At 35.8% G+C, this 14,236-nt stretch overlaps 1 protein-coding gene across 6 annotated transcripts in view; it reads left to right on the top strand.

The window, feature by feature from the left end:
• NAALADL2 (N-acetylated alpha-linked acidic dipeptidase like 2) overlaps nt 1-14,236 on the top strand; it is a 1,182,199-nt gene that overhangs the window by 1,101,759 nt on the left and 66,204 nt on the right. The window lies entirely within an intron of this gene.

The raw sequence follows: 14,236 nt of genomic DNA, 5'->3' as shown, positions 1-14,236 counted from the left end.
ACTAACTGATGTGATGCAGAGACTCCCTCCTGATAGGAGGTTGCTGTGAGAAGCGGGCAGAAGAATGCTGGCTGCCATGTCAATGAGAATGAGGTATATGATGAACAAGTATAAGGTGACTTAAGTTTTAAAGCATTTTCTACCTACCATTGTTTATCAAGATTTATAATTTCAAGTTCTAGTAATTTATAGATTCCATATGGAAAAATATAGTTTAGAATTTTTTTTTTTTTTTTTTGCGAAAGACAGAGAAAGAGGGAAAGAAAGAGGGATAGACAGGGACAGACAGACAGGAAGAGAGAGAAATGAAAAGTATCAATTTTTCATTGAGACACCTTGTTATTCATTGATTGCTTTCTCATATGTGCCTGGACAGGAAGTGGGAGGACTCCAGCTGAGCCCGTAACCCCCTGCACAAGCCAGTAACCATTGGCCCCAAGCCAACAAACATGGGGTCTAATCTATGACTCACGCTCAAGCCTGCAATCCCCACACTCAAGCTGGTGAATCCATTCTTAAGCTGGTGGGTTCACACTCAAGTGGACATAGGGGTTTTGAACCTGAGTCCTCAGCATCCCAGGCCGAGGCTCTATTCACTATGCCACTGCCCAGTCAGGCAGTTTTGGGATTTTTAAAAATGTTTGTACCTAACATTTAGTCAGTTCCAACAAAACTGTACCAGAAGTTTCTCTTTGAGGATTGGTTTCTATAAGGTATGGGTTCTATCCTATTTCACTAAAGACTGGCTTATCTTAGCTTAAGGATGATAAGAAAATTATTTCCACGGTCTCTGCTTCAATTCCTTCACATTTGAATATATCTCTTTCTGCAGAATTTTGACACCACCCTAATAATTATCTTCATTTTTACTTTATCTACATATAAATCTTTCAATTAGGCTTATAATTTATCTTTATTAACCAAATACAAAGGTCAATATTATAATTAAAGAATGAAGCCTCCTTCTCTCTGAGTCATACATTTTATTATCAGATATTTAATGAGTCATTTGCAAACATGCACTTCTCAATACAAAAGCTGATATAAAGAGCCAAATATTTTCAGTATCTGAAAGTTTAATACGTTTTTCTACTACCTGTGTTATTTCTTAACCAAGAGAATACTACAACCCCCAATTATCGCTAGGATTTTTATTTTAGTAGCTGTAGAAACCATAATTTTAGGAGCAATTGCACTGTTGTACAGAGCTGTTTGCTCTCATACTAAATGGCCTTATTACTCTGCTTTGTTATATATATATATTTAAGTCAGTCTCAATATAGTTTTCTTCTTTTGTGAAGCTTCTTTCTCACTGTTGTCAATGTGACTCCAGTAACAGTCCCTCTGCCTTTCACTTTTAATTTACTAGTTTTAGAATATTTTAGGCATAGCCACTGAGTCATCAAGTTTATGACATTTTGAAAAATAACAACAGAGCTACCATAAATAAAGAATAAAATGTTCTGTGAATATTAGTATTATCTTTTCTCCAAGAATTTATTTTAAGCATCTATTTCACTCATTCTGTAGACTGTTTTAATTTTTATACTTAAAAAAGTTCAGTTGGTACTGTATACAATACTTAAAACTGTCAGAGAATAGAAGCAGATTATTACTTGTATAGCAGAGAGGTTTATTAATCTATAAAGGAATAACTGCCATTCATAAGAAGGATCCTGAAAAAGGATACTAATTTTCAACAAAGAAACAGATGAAAATTAGCATTGCATGATAAAATTATAAATGATTTACAAATTGCTTTTCATTTTTTTCTTTTTTTATTAAATGAAAAGTGGAAGGCAGGGTGGTCGAGACTGACTCTTGCATGTACTCCAATTATAATCTACCCAGTAAGCCCTCTACAGAGTGATGCTCTGCCCATCTGGGTCTACTGCCTTGTTGCTTGGCAACTGAGCTATTTTAGTGCCTGAGGAGAGGCCATGGAGCCATCCTCAGTGTCCGGAGCCAAATTGCTCGAACCATTCAAGCCATGGCTGTGGGAGGGGAGGAGAGAAAGGGAGACAGAGAGAGAAAGAAAGAAAGAAAGAAAGAAAGAAAGAAAGAAAGAAAGAAAGAAGGAAGGAAGGAAGGAAGGAAGGAAGGAAGGAAGGAAGGAAGGAAGGAAGGAAGGAAGGAAGGAAGGAAGGAAGGAAAAGAAAGAAAGAAAGAGAAAGAAAGAAAGAAAGAAAGAAAGAAAGAAAGAAAGAAAGAAAGAAAGAAAGAAGAAAGGAAGGAAGGAAGGAAGGAAGGAAGGAAGGAAGGAAGGAAGGAAGGAAGGAAGGAAGGAAGGAAGGAAGAAAGAAAGAAAGAAAGAAAGAAAGAAAGAAAGAAAGAAAGAAAGAAAGAAAGAAAGAAAGAAAGAAAGAAAGAAAGAAAGAAAGAAAGAAAGAAAGGTGGGAGAGGTGGAGAAGCAGATGGTCACTTCTCCTGTGTGCCCAGACTGGGAATCAAACCCGAGACTTCCAAATGCCAGGTTGACACTCTACCATTGAGCCAACAGCAAGAGCCACAAATTGCTTTTCTAAGTTAAAATTCTTGTGATAAATGTCTATTGCATTTGTAATAAATACATGAAGAGTTTTATTTTAATATATAGAAATAGAATCAGCAAAAACAAAAATATTAGCACTATTGTAATTTTAAATGTCAAGTTCTATTATATTTTAAATAATTGAGTTCATTTTAAGCATCATAAACACAATATTTTAGCATTATAATTACCATATGGACATTTCAAACAATATAATCTACTTCTGAAGGTCAAATAATGTCTTAATGGATCATTGTTGGAATTATAATTTTTGTTTTTGTGGATGGTTAGAGATCCCTTTCAAAATCTAAAGAAAAGTAAGTTTTCACTCCCCAGAAAACTTCATATGTACAAAATATTTCCTACAAAGATTTTCATTGCAGGCCAAATACCACTAAGTTTACCACTAAGTCTATGTGAAACTCTCCCTAAAATACAAAGTTCTCAGTGGATGAGGGTCATTTGGGCTTCTTGCTGTTATATCAGCCTTGGTGAAGATATTTATCTTTGATTGTTGTTTATTTTTCAGTTTTGTTTTCTTTTGATGGGAAACTCTTTCGGTCTTTCTGTCACTTTCACTCAGAAACAGGCAGCCAGATTTGAGATGCAACTGATATTAGAAAAACAAGGCAAAGAAAAACAAATTGTAACAACAAAAACAGAAAAAAAACAGACAATATATTTTTATGACCTGAGCATAAATATTTATCCAAAGTGATATGATATGTCACCATTAAGCCATACATTTTGTATTTTAGCAATCATGATTCAAACTTATTCACTTGTATCATAGTCAAAAGTTATTCAAATTCCTGCTTAGTTTTATTTGGTGTATCTGATCTATTTTGACTTCTTTGATTATAACCTTATTTCTGAAATAGAATACTTGAATATACTAATGTATAAATAATGAACACTACTTACTAACACCTAAATACATATTTCCATTAGTTACAATGCTAGCTGATTTCATTAGTTAAATACAATTCTTGTAGCTAAATGAAACATTATTTTATTGCTTAATACAACCTTAAATTGTTGATATATTTTTTATTTTGTTATGACAGTTAGCAATGACTAGTCTTCAGTTCTCAATTACAGTTAGAAAAAGTGACCTTTAGAGCTGAACTATAAAATACTGTTTCTCCTTTCTGCAAAGAGTTTAAGTATGAAGGTCTCTGAAACCCAATTGCATTTTCAGCAATGTAATTTTTACCCCTTGACAACCGGCCATCTTGTTTATTTATTACACTGGTTTATGGTAGCAGCAGACCTTTCTTTACTATTCTCACAGCCACCAAGAAGGAGAATTTTCAAGTGAATAATTTGTTTGAGTTGATTTATTGGATGGTTCTTGAAAGCTCAATTTGACTGTATGACCTTGGATCTTAATATTTGGCCAATGCCAAACACAGAAGTTAAAGAATGAATATTTATATGTGGTGCATGGAGATGTAGTATAAATGGTGACTGATAAGTTAACTGATATTAAAAAATTTACATATAGAGCAGTATACTAGTTTGCAAGGGCAGAAGAGGTATGAAGAATAATATACCACCACAACATTGAACTTGAAAAGAGACCAAGAAATGAGCAGTTAATAACCTTACTAAGTTTACTGATTCTCACTTTAATCATCTTTTAGTGTATGACAACACTTCAATCATTAATGACTTTAATTCTGATGCTTTTTGTTTAATATCTGCTATTTTTCTTTGTCAGACTTCTGATGGTTATTTTTTAGCATCATTGTAAAAACTACAGATGACCAAATAAAGTAAAAGTCATTTTCAGTTAATCTGGCTATGTACACATTTATTTAGTGCAAGCCAGATTCAGCAGGGAACATAATTTCAAATGCTGTGGCTTCTTGCCACTTCCCAATTGTCTCACTAAAAGTAAAAATTGTTGTTGGCAGCATTTGCTCCTGTTCTTTGAAAAACTGACAATGCTGATCTGATGTGACTTTTTTTTAGAAGGGGAGATTTAGAAGGAGAGCATTTCAAGGTGATGGTGCCACAAAGGAAAGCACTCTGTGTGTTTAGATTTGTAGCTTCATATTTTCAAGTTCTTTTTTTTTTCTTATTTTTATTAGTTTTAATGCAATGGCATTGATAAATCAGGGTACATACATATGTTCCGAGAAAACATCTCCAGATTATTTTGACATTTGATTATGTTGCATTCAAGTTCTTTTTATAGTCAATAATGGTTAAGACTCATCTAACATCTTTTTTTTCTTTATGAGAAATATAAAATGAATTTATCAATTCTTAAAATTAAATGTGTGCTGTATGATTGCATGATTCTGGCCCTCAGCCTGTCTGTGTCTAGTCTTGGTTTTAATTACGACCAGTTAAACCTCTAAACTAGCCTCTAGATAAGGGGGGGGGGTCTTCGTGGTACCTGGTTCTGTGCCCAACCTGAGATCCAAAGCAGTCCATCTGAAAACAAGTTCTGAATCATGCTGATTTCAAATGGTGTGACCTTAACTGGCATTTCTGGAACTGACATTTTTGAGTGACAAGGATTTAAATGCAAAAGCTTTCTTGAAGAAGTATCTTGCTGAAATTGATGGAGAAAATTGATGAGATTGGCCAGCCATTTTCTAAAACTATGTTAGGTATCAATCCCCATTGTATTTTTGTAAGGATTATGATTATATGTAACTATATTAAAGATTATACTTCATTTATTTATATTCTATCCCTTGTTTCAAAACAGGATTTTGAGACAGCTGGCCTCAATATTTGATTGTCTCTATATTGTCAGTGTTTGTCTCCCCAAACAAATTTTTCTCCCCCCCACTTCTATTTGAACTCATATTTATATTGCAAAATGTCCCTTAATTTTTTGTGTGTGATGGAGACAGAGAGAAAGACAGAGAGAGGGACAGATAGGGACAGACAGACAGGAAGGGAGAGAGATGAGAAGCATCAATCCTTTTTTGCAGCTCCTTAGTTGTTCATTGACTGCTTTCTCATATGTGCCTTAACTGGGGGGCTACAGCAGAGCAAGTGATACTTTGCTCAAGTCAGCAACCTTGGACTTCAAACCAATGACCTTTGGACTCAAGCCAGTAACCATGGGGTCATGCTCAAGCCAGTGACCCCGCTCTAAAGCTGGTGAGCCCACACTCAAGCTGGTGACCTCGAGGTTTTGAACCTGGGTCCTCCATGTCCCAGTCCAACACTCTGTCCACTGTACCACCTCCTGGTCAGGCCATCCTTTAATTATTATCCTAAGAACTTTGTTTCTTTATAATCCTCAGAATTATTCTTACTTTTCTTTTGTTTAATCCCTGTCTTTATACTTTGCTGCTATTCATACAACTTTTCTTTGTGATCATTATTTTCTTCCCTATTCTGAGTACTTCATCCAAATTCTTTAAAGTTTTCTTTTCAATACCTATATTTTATTTTATTTTAGAACCTACATTTCATATGTTACCACATTAATTAAAATATTTTAATGACATTGCTTGTCCTACTTTCTCATAAAAGAAATGCTTTATTTTATTGTGAATATTTTCCCTATATATTATTTTTAGAATAAAACCCTGTCCATGACAGGATACTACAATAGTCTCCCTGGCAACATTAAATAAAAACATTTTTAAATCTACTTCTAATCTTGGCTTGTAATAGAGCATAGAATAGACTTGCCCTCATGTTGATCCATTTTTATCTAAGCCTTTTATTTTCTTTTTCAGTTTCTTTATTTAGCCAAAACATAATTAAACCTACATGTGTTATTAAATTAAACAGCTCCAACTTTCTGCCATAGCATAAGGGTGATAAAAATAAACCACACATGAATTTAATTTGTTCAAGAAAGCTTTTGCTCACCCTTCCAAAGCAGCCAATAACCAGATCATGTAGCTGCAAACATAGCACAGTGGGAGCATCTGTGGGCCATAAAAAGAGCCCTGGTTGAATTTTTACACTAGTCATACGCACCCATTCTGTGCAATATGTTGAAAATCTTGCTAGATTTGTATCTACCTTGGCACCTAGATCATTGGATAACATTTAGAAAACAGGATAACCCTTAGAATTTGTCCCCTGTTTTGTTGTTGTTGTTTTATTTGGCCAACCTAATTTTTCTAAATATGCCACTTTGATATCTTTGCCAAAAATTTTTTTTTCTGTGTATTCAGTTTAGGCATAATTAATCTCTGTCTTCTGGCATATATTATCTTTTATTTATGTATTATAAAATCAATGTTAGATCATTTGAGTATCACTAGAGTGCCAACACTCACACTTCTTTCTCTACCTGTGTCTTGTTGATTTAACTTTAAATAACCAGCCAATATGTTTCATTATGCTTCATACTAAAGAAGGCAGCATGGTGATTAGAAAATGTGGGATAATAAAGGATTGTTGTTTTCTCTGGATGAAATTATATTGGCAATTTCTTTTCCTTTTCTTTAGTGATATCATGAGATACTTTAAAGATGACATTAAATAACATACATTTTTCCCCCAAATAATCTTCTACTCTGTTTTTAAACAGTGTGTTCTGAGGAATATGGGTCACACTTTCTGTTGTCACTATAAATCAGTGAACCCTAAATCAGTAAGATTATGCAATTGTTAGCACCTTTAAAACTGTGAAAAGCTTATCTGTAGAAGAATAGGTTGTATGAAATATTACTAAAGTAAAAGGCTATCTTCCTTCGATATAAAAATGTAGATTATGACCAGTGTATCTCAGTCTTAATTTTAAATGAAATTGACTGAGTCTTTAAAAATACAGCCAGTAAATAGAAACAAAGAGATATAAAAATAGAAATAAAATTTAAAACATTTTGGAATCTGAAACTGAAAAGGCCATCAGCTCTTTAAAAAAAAATTTTTTTTAGAGATAGAGAGAGAGACAGATAGATAAGAAGGGAGAGAAATGAAAAGCATCAATTCTTCGTGTGGCACCTTAGTTATTCATTCATTGCTTTCTCATATGTGCTTTGACCAAGGGGCTCCAGCCAAGCCAGTAACCACTTGCTCAGGCCAGCGACCTTAGGCTTCAAGCTAGTGAGTGACCTTTGGGCTCCATCCAGTGACCATGGGGTCATGTATATGATTCTGTGCTCAATTCAGTAACCACAGGGTTTTTAACCAGAGTTCTCAGTATCCCAGGCCTATGCTCTACCTACTATACCACTGCCTGGTCAGGCTGTAGTTACTGCTCTTACCCAGAACTCTTAGAGGCCATGTGAATAGGGCTTGTATGAAGTACATTTGAGCTCTTTCTCTCTCTCTTTTTTTTTTTACAGAGACAGAGAGAGAGTTAGAGAGAGGGATAGATAGGGACAGACAGACAGGAATGAAGAGAGATGAGAAGCATCAATCATTAGTTTTTTGTTGTGACACTTTAGTTGTTGATTGATTGCTTTCTCATATGTACCGTGACCGTGGGCTTTCAGCAGACTGAGTAACCCCTTGCTCAAGCCAGCGACCTTGGGTTCAAGCTAGTGAGCTTTGCTGAAACCAGATGAGCCCCTGCTCAAACTGGCAACCTCGGGGTCTTGAACCTGGGTCCTCCGTATCCCAGTCCAATGCTCTATCCACTGCGCTACTGCCTGGCCAGGCACCTTTGAGCTTCTTATCTTTTGAAATGTGTTTTGGGATCCTGTATCAAAGGTCCTTGGAAGGAATACATTTCCAGGGAAGTACCCTGCCACTTTAGGTGTCTCCAGAAAATCCTAGGTATTGTACCAAATGACTCAAAGTCCTTGTGATATTTAACCTCACTCTAATCTCATATGTTTGGCAGGGTGTCTGTTAAAACTGACTTTAGAAATTAAGAAATTGGGCCTCAAGGACAAAGAGGTGTGTGTGTGTGTGTGTGTGTGTGTGTGTGTGTGTGTGTGGCTTACTCAAGTAAGTGGGAGGTTTACAGCTTGAATAGTAGGTCTGTCAGATTCCAAAGCCCCTGCTCTTTCTACTATAACACACTTTTCCTTGAACTACTTTCATGGGGAGAATGATTCAGGGTGATGGTTAGATAGAAGGCAGGAAATTCCTTGGGTAATAGTAATGTGTTTCTTCAAATACATTTTAAAACCTCTGTTGGATTGGCTTGCTTAAATCTCTTTATGTATCTCAATATCTGCCGACTAGTAATTTTTCCTTTCCTCTGTTTCCTTCCTTTCTCTTAAATTACTATTTATACTTCTTATAATATCCAGCTTTGTCCTATCTGTAAAAAGGTAGAAAAATAGGAGTTTAAGTTAGAAGCAGTTTAAAACTGTAAAAGGGTGAGGACTGAGGGAAGAGAAAGGGGAAAGCCTGAACACGTTGTTTACAGACGGAACACTCACTTCAACCACTTTCACGTAGAACAAGTCCAAGAAATTTCTAAAGTTCCATTTGAGAAGTTAATTTTATGATTTGTGTTTCAAGTATTACTTCTTCCCTGGGATCTATTAAACATATTCTTGTACACAATGAACTCTTCTGTCATCCTCATAAGCATTAATTTTATTTGACACCTTATTCTTTAGTTGTGGATTATTTATAACTAGATTAGAAACCTATTAAGGATAGAGGTTTAATCTTATATGTCTTTGTCTCTCTCCCAGTACTTAAAGAATAACACACAAAATAAAACTCAATAAGCACTTAATGAAAATTCATTTTTTACCTTCTTTTCAGATGAAAGAGGAAAGCATACAAACTATTTTTTGAAATGTAGAAGTACATTTCAATTGGCTCTTGAATAATATGAAGATAATTTCACTAGGGAATCTCAATTATTTTGTATTACATTAAAGTTGATTTTTAATATTTATCATAAATCATTCTGTTCTTCCATGCTATAAAAACTTATTAATGCTTCCTGGCGGCAAGATGGTGATGGAGTAGGCAGATGTACCAACTTCCACCTCCCAGAACCAAAGTGGATTACAACTTAATTTTAAGAACCATCATCTGGAAAAACCAACTTTGGACTAAACTAAGAGGCCTCTTCAACCAAGGAACACTGACGAAGGCACACTGAGATGGTAGAAAAAGCAGAAACGTGGAGAAGGCTGCCCAGCTTCTTGGAGAGAACGACAGCCCAGAGAGATTCGCATGGTGGGAAGTGAGTTTATCAGAAAGGGGAGGGTCCTGAGCCCCCGGAACAAAGCCCCAGCCTGCAGCCCCAGAGCCTAGAAGAGGCATATGGACAGTATTTAGCTGCAAAACAAGTCAGGATACTGTTTGTGAGAAAGAGACAGATTTCTCAGACCCAGAATGCTTCTTAAAGGGACCGTACAAAAAACCTCTCTCTCAACCACCCACCAAGGGCTCTGGGGGAATGGAGAGAAGACTGGAGCAGTGGGAAGGGAGTGTAATCTAGGAGGCACAGGGAGAAACACTTTCAGGGACAGCCACCCTAACCCCTGGGTTGAGTCACTCCCCAAATCTGAAGCAAATATTTCCCCTGGAAATAGCAATACCAGCAGAGGGAAGCAGGACACCAGCCAAACAAACTCTTCCATGGCACTCAGAGAGGAGTTGCTTAGAAGCTTTTGGGACTGCAGTATGGAGCAAGGGTCCCCAAACTTTTTACACAAGGAGCCAGTTCACTGTCACTCAGACTGGTGGAGAGCTGGACTATAAAAAAAACTATGAACAAATCCCTATGCACACTGCACATACCTTATTTTAAAGTAAATAAACGGGAACAAATATAATATTTAAAATAAAGAACAAGTAAATTTAAATCAACAAACTGACCCGTATTTCAATGGGAACTATGGGCCTGCTTTTGGCTAATGAGATGGTCAATGTGCTCCTCTCACTGACCACCAATGAAAGAGGTACTTCTTCTGGAAGTGCGGTGGGGGGGGGCAGATAAATGGCCTCAGGGGGCCACATGCGGCCTGCGGGCCATAGTTTGGGAACCCCTGGTATGGAGTATTAGGGTATAAGCTGCAGCACGCCACCACAAGGCTAAGGGCTCATGGTTTGGTTGCTCCGCTACCCAACCATGAAAGCTGGAACTCCCACTAGTGAGTGGGGGATGCACCAGGTTGACCAGCACTGCAAAAGTGGGTGCTTTTTATAAAAAGGTTCATCATCACGGCACTAGATCAACTGTATTTAATAAATATCTTCAGAACCTTTCACCCAAAAGCAGCATAATATACATTCTTTTCAATTGCTCATGGTACATTTTCTAAGATAGACCACATGTTATGGCACACAAAAGGTCCCAACAAATTTAAGAATACTGAAATCATATCAAGCATTTTCTCTGATTACAATGGCATGAAACTAGAAATCAACCACAACAGAAAAACTGTAAAATACTCAAACACTTGGAAACTAAATAGCATGTTATAAAACAATGAATGGGTTAACAATGAGATCAAAGAAGAAATAAAAAAAAATTCTAGAAATGAATGATAATGAGCATACATCAACTCAAAATTTATGGGACACAGCAAAAGTAGTCCTGAGAGGGAAGTTTATAGCATTACAGGCATACCTTAAGAAGCTAGAAAAAGCTCAAATAAACAACTTGACCCTGCATCTAAAAGAACTAGAAAAAGAACAGCAAGTAAAGCCCAGAGTTAGTAGAAGGAAGGAAATAATAAAGTTCAGGGAAGAAATAAATGACATAGAAGCTAAAGACACAATACAGAGGATCAATGAAACCAGGAGCTGATTCTTGGAAAAAGGTAAACAAGATTGATGAACCTTTAACCAGACTCAACAAGATGAAATAAGAGAGGACTCAAATAAATAAAATTAGAAATGATAGTAGAGAAATAACAACTGACACAACAGAAACACAAAACATTGTAAAAAAATACTATGAAGAACCTAGATGAAATGCACAAATTCCTTGAAACATGTAATCATCGAAAAATTAATCTGAAAGAATCAGAAAACCTAAACAGACCGATTATAATAAATGAGCTCAAAACAGTTATCAAAAAACTCTCAACAACAACAAAAAAATCCCGGACCTGATGGCTTCACAAGTGAATTCTACCAAATATTCAAAGAAGAACTAACTTCTATCCTTCTCAAGCTATTTCAAAAAATTCAAGAGGAAGAAAGACTTCCAAGCGTCTTTTATGAGGCAGCATAATTCTGATTCCAAAACCAGGCAAAGACAACACAAAGAAAGAAAATTATAGGCCAATATCCTTGATGAATATAGATGCTAAAATCCTCAACAAAATATTAGCAAACCAGATCCAGCAATATATGAAAAAAATCATACATCATGATCAAGTGAGATTTATTCTTGGGAGGATAGGCTGGTATAACATTTTCAAATCAATCAATATGATTTATCACATAAACAAAAGAAAGGAGAAAAACCACATGATAATTTCAATAGATGCAGAAAAAGCATTTGACAAAATTCAGCACCCATTCATGATCTCAGCAATGTGGGAATACAGAGAACATACCTCAACATGATAAAGGCCATCTATGACAGGCCAACATCATACTCAATGGGCAAAAATTAAAAGTAATCCCTTAAGATCAGGAACAAGGCAGGGGAGTCCCCTTTCACCACTCTTATTCAATATAGTTCTGGAAGTCCTAGCCAGAGCAATCAGATAAGAAAAAGAAATAAAAGGCATCAAAATTGAAAAAGAAGAAGTAAAACTGTCATTATTTGCAGATGATATGATATTGTCTGTGGAAAACCATAAAGTCACAGTCAAAAAACTACTGAACCTGATAAATAAATTCAGCAAGGTGGCAGGATATAAAATCAATACTCAGAAATCAGAGTCATTTATATACACCAACAATGAACTGTCAGAAATAGAAATTAAGGAAACAATCCCCTTCATTATTTCAAACAAAAAAATAAAGTACCTAGGAGTAAATTTAACCAAGGAAGTTAAAGACTTGTACTCAGAAAATTATAAAACATTGATAAAATAAATCATGGAAGAAACAAACAAGTGGAAGCATATACTGTGCTCCTGGTTAGAAAAAATAAACATCATTAAAATGTCTATATTACCCAAAGTAATTTATAAATTCATTGCAATACCAATTAAAATTCAATGAGATACTTCAAACATATAGAACACATATTTCAAAAATTTATATGGAACCAAAAAAGAACATGAATAGGCTTAGCAATCTTGAAAAGGAAGAATTAAGTAGGAGGTATCACACTTCCTGATATCAAGTTATACTACAAGGCCATTGTACTCAAAACAGCCTGGTACTGGCATAACAACAGGCATATAGATCAATGGAGCAGAATAGAAAACCCAGAAATAAACCCACACCTTTATGGACAACTGATATTTGACAAAGGAGCTAAGAGCATACAATGGAGTAAAGACAGCCTCTTTAACAAATGGTGTTGGAAAAATTGGACATCTTCCTGCAATAAAATGAAACTAGTCCACCAACTTACATCATTTACAAAAATAAACTCAAAATGGATAAAAGACTTTAAATGTAAGCCGTGAAACCATAAACATCTTAGAAGATAACATAGGCAGTAAGCTCTCCGACATCTCTCGCAGCAATATATTTGCCGATTTATCTCCACAGGCAAGTGAAATAAAAGACAGGATAAACAACTGGGACTATATCAAACTAAAAAGCTTTTGCACAGCTAGAGACAATAAGAAGAGAATAAAAAGACAAACCACACAATGGGAGAACATTTTCAACAATACATCTGATAAGGGGTTAATAATGGGCAAAAGAAATGAATAGCCACTTCTCCAAAGAGGACGTACAGATGGCCAATAGGCATATGAAAAAATGCTCATCACTAATCATTAGAGAAATACAAATAAAAACGACAATGAGATATCACCTCACACCAGTCAGAATGGCGCTCATCAACAAAACAACACAGAATAAGTGCTGGTGAGGATGTGGAGAAAAGGGAACCCTATTATATTGCTGGTGGGAATGCAGACTGGTGCAACCTCTGTGGAAAACAGTATGGAGATTCCTCAAAAATTAAAAATGAAACTGTCTTTTGACCCAACTATTCTACTTTTAGGAATATAACTATAGAACACCATAGCACTGTTTCAAAAGGAGAAATGCAACCCCATGTTTATGGTAGCATTGTTTACAATAGCAAAGATCTGGAAACAGCCCAAGTGTCTGTCAGTGGATGAGTGGATTAAAAAGCTTTGGTACATACATACTATGGAATACTACTCAGCCATAAGAAACGATAACATCAGATCATTTACAACAACATGGATGGACCTTGATAACATTATACTGAGTGAAATAAGTAAATCAGAAAAAACTAAGAACTATATGATTCCATACATAGATGGGACATAAAAACAAGACTCAGAGACATGGACAAGAGGGTGGTGGTTACCAGAGGTAGGAAAGAGAGGGGGGAGGGGAGGGGCACAAAAAAAACCAGATACAAGGTGACAGAAGACAATTGGACTTTGGGTGATGGGTATGCAATATAATCAAATGTCAAAGTAACCTGGAGATGTTTGCTCTGAACCTATGTACCCTGATTTATCAATGTCACCCTATTAAAATTAGTAAGAAAGGAAAATCATTTCAAATGAAAAACTTATTAATGCTTGGCTTTTCACTAGAATCAAAAATATAGAAGGACCATTTTCAGAGATTAGATTTTTTTGGGGGGGGGGGGTTTCTGAAGTGCGAAGTGGAGAGGCAGAGAAACAGACTCCTGCATGCACATGACTAGGATCCACCCAGTAAGCAATTCTCCAT

The sequence above is a fragment of the Saccopteryx bilineata genome, chromosome 8 (genome assembly GCF_036850765.1).
Source record: "Saccopteryx bilineata isolate mSacBil1 chromosome 8, mSacBil1_pri_phased_curated, whole genome shotgun sequence".
In the NCBI taxonomy this organism is placed as follows: domain Eukaryota; kingdom Metazoa; phylum Chordata; class Mammalia; order Chiroptera; family Emballonuridae; genus Saccopteryx; species Saccopteryx bilineata.
The sequence above is the reverse complement of the archived record's forward strand: the minus strand, read 5'-3'. Positions and strand labels throughout refer to the sequence as shown.